Genomic DNA, 5,888 nt, shown 5'->3' on the forward strand with positions numbered 1-5,888 from the left:
TCGAGAAAACATATATTTAAAATTTTAATTGTAATTCCAGTTAGTTAACACGGTGTAATATTGGTTTCCGGAGTACGATGTAGTGATTCAACCCTTCCACACATCACTTGGTAGGTGTCCATCGCGACAGGTGCACTTCTTAATCCCCATCACCTGTTTAACCCATCCCCCCACCCACCTCCCTTCTAGTAACCATTGGTTTGTTCTGTATAATCAAGAGAGTCTGTTTTGGGCTTGCCTCTCTCTCTTTTTCCCCCCATGCTCATTTGTTTTGTTTCTTAAATTCCACTTATGAGTGAAATCATATGGTATTTGTCTTTCTCTGACTGACTTATTTCGCTTAGCATAATACTCTCTAGCTCCATCTACGTTGTTGCAAATGGCAAGATTTCATTCTTTTTTTGTGGCTCAGTAATATTCCATTGTGTGTGTGTGTGTGTGTGTGTGTGTGAATATATATAAACATATATATAAATATATATGTAAACATATATAAAAATATAAATATAAATACACACACACGTATACACACAACACCCCTTCTTTATTCATTCATCAGTGGACACTTGGGCTGCTTCCATATCTTGGCTATTGTAAATAATGCTGCTATCACTTTGAATTAGTGTTTTTGTATTCCTTAGGTAAATACCTAGTAGTGCCATTGCTGGGTCGTGGGGTAGTTCTATTTTTAATTTTGTGAGGAACCTCCATCCTGTTTTCCACAGTGACTGCACCAGTTTGCATTCCCACCAACAGTGCCAGAGGGTTTTTCTCCACATCCTCACCAACATGGGTTTCTTGTGTTGTTGATTTTAGCCATTCTGACTGTGAGGTGATATTGCATGTAGTTTTTGTTGTTGCTGGTGGTGGTGGTGGCTTTTATTTATTTATTTTGACATTGAGAGAGTGGGGCAAGAAGAGGAAAGAGAGAATCCCAAGCAGGCTCTGCACTATTAGCCCAGAGCCCAATGTGGGGCTCGAATTCACAAACCGTGAGATCACGATCTGAGCCCGAGTCAGGTGCTTAACTGACTGACCCACCCAGGTGCCCTCCCTCTTTTTTTTACTGGCTGCTTGGAGTTTATTTTCTACTGGGTGCAAGGCACACAGTTACAGGGTGTCAGGAAGGCTTGTGTGCCACTTGGATGGTAGAGTGCGATTCTCTCAACTTCCTTTTTGGTGTTTTGCTGTTTTGATATTGTCTCTGTTTGTGGCAGCCTACTGAGTTTATAGGAGGGGCTCTGATGAGCTTAGCACCTCTTGAATCCTGGTGGTGGCCATTCAGGATTGGGGCCCGGTGTTGGCTTTGCCAGGCTGGCCACGAGGCTGCTTCTTCATGGCTTCTAGGACCAAGTCACAGATGATTGTGTTGCTGAAGGCCTGAGGAGATTCCAAGGGTTCTAGGGACTCAAACACTGTAGCCATGAATAGGAGAGTGGACTTCCCAAAAAAGAAGCTTGCCCACCAGTGACCCATGAGGAGACTGGGGTGGTGAGGGGCAGTACACTCTGTACTCCCCAAGAACCGTTACTGGACATGGAACTCAGGCAGTACTGGTAACAGTCATGGGTGGCCATGAACAAGCCGCTGGAGGGGATGGCTGTTTGTGGGCTGGTGGAAACCCTGGCAGTGACCCCTCACAGCCCTCAGTGCACAATCATGAATGGAGGAGGGGACGCTAGGCCACAGAAACCATTTGCAGAGACTGTTGAAGACAGTTCCACGACTGAGGCAGGGGCAGGGTCCACATCGTAGTTTTGGTTTGTATTTCTCTGATGATGAGTGATGTTGAGCATCTTCTCATGTGTCTGTTGGCCCTCTGGATGTCTTCTTTGGAGATATGTCTGTTCATGTCTTCTGCCCATTTTTAATTGCAGTACTTGTTTTTTGGGTGTTGAATTGTATCAGTTTTTTCTGTATTTTGGATACTAACCCTTTATCAGATATGTCATTTGCAAATCTCTTCTCCCATTCAGTAGGTTGCCTTTTAGTTTTGTTGATTATTTCCTTTGCTGTGTAGGATCTTTTTATTTTGATGAAGTCCCAGCAGTTTATTTTTGGTTTCAGTGCCCTTGCCTAAGGAGACATATCTAGAAAGTTGCTCCAGCCAGTGTCAGAGAAATTATTGCCTGTGTTGTCTTCTAGGATTTTTATGGTTTCAGGTCTCACAGTTAGGTCTTTAATACATTTTGAATTTATTTTTGTGTGTGCTGTAAGAAAGTGGTCCAGCTTCATTCTTTTGCATGTAGCTGTCCAGTTGTTCCTGCACCATTTGTTAAAGAGACTGTCCTTTCCCATTGGATATTCATTCCTCCTTTGTTGAAGATTAATTGACCATACAAATATGGGTTGATTTCTGGGTTTTTTAATTCTGTTCCATTGATCTGTTTCTTTTTGTGCCAGTACCTTACTGTTTTGATGACTATAGCTTTGTAATACATTTTGAAGTCTGGAATTGTGATGCTTTCAGCTTCACTTTTCTTTTTCAAGATTACTTGGGCTATTTGGGGGTCTTTTGTGGATCCATACAAATTTTAGGATTGTTCTAGTTCTGTGAAAAAGGCTGATGGTATTTAAAAAAAAAAATTTTTTTTTAACGTTTATTTATTTTTGAGACAGAGAGAGACAGAGCATGAACAGGGGAGGGGCAGAGAGAGAGGGAGACACAGAATCAGAAGCAGGCTCCAGGCTCTGAGCTGTCAGCACAGAGCCCGACGCGGGGCTCGAACTCACGGACCGCGAGATCGTGACCTGAGCTGAAGTCAGACGCTCAAATGACCAAGCCACCCAGGCGCCCCAAGGCTGATGGTGTTTTGATAGGGATTGCACTGAATGTGTAGATTGCTTTCGATAGTGTAGACATTTTAACAATATTTGTTCTTGAGATCCATGAGCCTGGACTGTTTTTCCATTTCTCTGTGTCATCTTCACAGAAAACCAACCAGTTTTAATACATTTTAATACATTTTCTCCATCTTTTCTATACGTGCATAGGTTTTTCTCACATGTTTGTAAATCATTCTGAACATAGTTAAAAACATTTTACTATTCCATTTAGGTCAAATACTCACTTAAGTTTATTTAAAAAAATTAAGCCTGATAGGGGCACCTGGGTGCCTCAGTTGGTTAAGTGTCTGACTCTTGATCTTGGCTCAGGTCATGATCTCACGGTTTGTGGGATTGAGCCCCACATCAGGCTCTGTGCTGACAGTGTGGAGCCTGCTTGGGATTCTCTGTCCTTCTCTTTTTCCACCCCTACCCCCTTGCACCCCTCCCCCCCCCCCATAATAAGCACAAATAAAACTTGAAAAATTTAAGCCAGATATCTCTCTGAATCACCCAATTATTCAAATGGACAGAGTCATCAGAAACTCACCAAATTGCTTGTTTTGTTTCTGCCTGATATACACTGGTTCTGTGAACATAATAGAGGGCTTAGAAGAGAGACAACATTCCCTTTAGTTAGGGGTAACACTTTAATGAAATGTACAAAAGGAACCTGATTAAGAGACGTTAGCTCTCAGGTGCATTTACCTGTCCCTTGGTAAGTCATGTAATTTCCATGACAATTTCCCAGGTGTGATGAGGTTGTGGCTATGGTATCACTATCGTCATTTCTAAGTGGAATAGCCAACAGCCATGGAAAGGCATTACCCCATGTTTCAGGGGCTTTCCATCCTATGTAAAATACTGCTCTCACCTATAGAATTCTGTGTGGAAGAATGGACAGTCACCAATAACAAATGCATTGTATTCAAAAATATTTTTTGGTTAATACAGTTTGGATTGGAACACATTTTCCCATGTAAATGATGTTAAACATAATGGTTCAATTTCCAGCCAGATGACTAAGAAAGAGTTCTAATAGTATTATGAGTTTTTATTTGCTTCTGTGTTATGATGAATCCTGTGTTCTACCTGGAATCCAAAAGTTCAGTGACACATCACATATAAATAGCATATGCCAATTCTAGTCTTTAAATGCAAATCTTTCCTTTTCCTCTTCTGCCTCACTGTCCACACTCCAGCATAAAAGCAGAGAGGATTAATAATATCAAAAATAATATCAGCTAGCATTTATTGTAGGCATACTATGTTCTAGTCATTGCACTGAGCACATTCTGTGTATTTTATTATTTAACTCCCACTAGTTTCCCCATTTCATGCCTGGGACTAAGAAATTCAACTGACTTGTCCAGAGAAAAAGAGCTGTTAAAAGGTGGAACCTGGCCTGAGGACTCCAAACCGTCTCCTGCCTACCCCCAGGAAGGACACCCTCTGCAGCCATATTGGCCAAATGTTGTTTCCTTGGTAAGAATCCCCTTACATACCTTCCTCCACCCTTGGACTAGCTCAGTTATCCCTGTTTAGGCTCTCACAGCCTTGAATTTAGAGTACTCGTGACTTTTATACTAGCATTTGTGTAGTTATGTAATTAATGTCTCCATGCTCCACTAGATGGTGAGTGCCATGAGGAAAGGGACCATATCTGTCTTCACCTTTGTTCCCACGCCCGGAACATGGCCGGGTCTCTATTAATATATTCAGAACAAAAAAATGAAGTAGAAGTGAGAACATTACTTTTATGGGAGCAGAGAAGGAGGTGCATGTGTGGGCAGAATCCAGGCTTCAGTGTCTTGGGGGCAGGGTTGGGCCTCTAATATTGATCATCTAGGGGGGGTAGTCACAGGTGCTGTAGCTCTTAATGCTGGGGGGCCCAGGATGTTATTAGGATCACTATTTTACCTGTCAGAACATTATGTCAACCTTCAGTCTCAATAATTGCCTTTGAGAGAATTTCCAGAGTCAAGAGGTTTGCCATCTGTACGGTAGTTTCTCACAGAGTTCTGTTTCCATAATCCATTGGTTCTTTACATTTTATTTATTTATTTATTTTGCATTTGTCCAGCCTTATTGAGGTGTAATTGACAAATACCAATATGTGAATTTAAGTTATACAGCATGTTGATTTGATACATGTATATACTGTGAAATGATTACCTCAGTGTTTTTTTTTTTTAATGTTTGATTTATTTTTGAGAGAGAGAGAGAGAGAGAGAGAGAGAGAGAAGGGAAGTGGGGAGGGGCAGAGAGAGAAGGGACAGAGGATCTGAAGTTGGCTCCGTGCTGACAGCAGTGAGCCCCGTGTGGGCTTGAACTTGAACTCATAAACCTTGAGGTCATGACCTAAGCCTAAACCACCCAGGTGCCATCTCTCCCCCTCCTGCGTGTTCTTAATTGAGAGTCATTTGCCAAGGCCTTGATAATACCTCCAGGGGTATTGCCCTTGGTATTTCGTCTCATTCCTGCAAGTTCCCAGTGCAAACACTCTTCTACAGCCGGTCTCATCTCCTCACGGGACGCTGTCCTCCTCAGAGCTTTCCTCACCCCTCCTTGCCTTTCCTCACCCCCCCTTGCCTGCCTCCAAACCAGTTCCACTTCCCATGCTCGCTCCCTTTGCTAAACCCTAGTGACCCCACAAGGCCCTGTAAGTACCTTCTCCACACAAAGCCTTTCCAGTCCGACCCTCCCGTACCCATATCTGTATCCGCTAAGTCGGTGCCATGCCCTCTTCTTGCCTCCTTTTGGCAAAGAAATCTCGCCAGACGGCGGGACTGTCTGCTTTTTCCTGACTCCCCCATCGTTCCCCACCCCCACCCCCTTGACGCTGGCTGTAGTACTGCTTGTTCTTCGGTAGGTGGCACCCTTCACAAACAGAATTCCGGCGGTTTTGTTGTTTTGCTCTACAGGAGAGTGTCCCTAATGAGAGGCACAGATGCCCCGGAGCAGCTACCTCAGCTGATCTTGTTCACTAATTAGAAACATTTGCTTCCTTGGAGTCACAAAAATGTTCCCACTATTATTCTGTTTTGTGAGGGGAAACAATG

The 5,888-nt window shown here is 43.0% G+C and overlaps 1 pseudogene; it reads right to left on the minus strand.

Annotated features, from left to right (window-relative positions):
• Nucleotides 1-1,281: 1,281 nt before the first annotated feature.
• Nucleotides 1,282-5,642, minus strand: LOC131490760 (pancreatic progenitor cell differentiation and proliferation factor-like; annotated as a pseudogene).
• Between the last annotated feature and the right edge of the window lie 246 nt (nt 5,643-5,888).

Source organism: Neofelis nebulosa, chromosome 12 (assembly GCF_028018385.1).
Source record: "Neofelis nebulosa isolate mNeoNeb1 chromosome 12, mNeoNeb1.pri, whole genome shotgun sequence".
NCBI classification, from domain to species: Eukaryota; Metazoa; Chordata; class Mammalia; order Carnivora; family Felidae; genus Neofelis; species Neofelis nebulosa.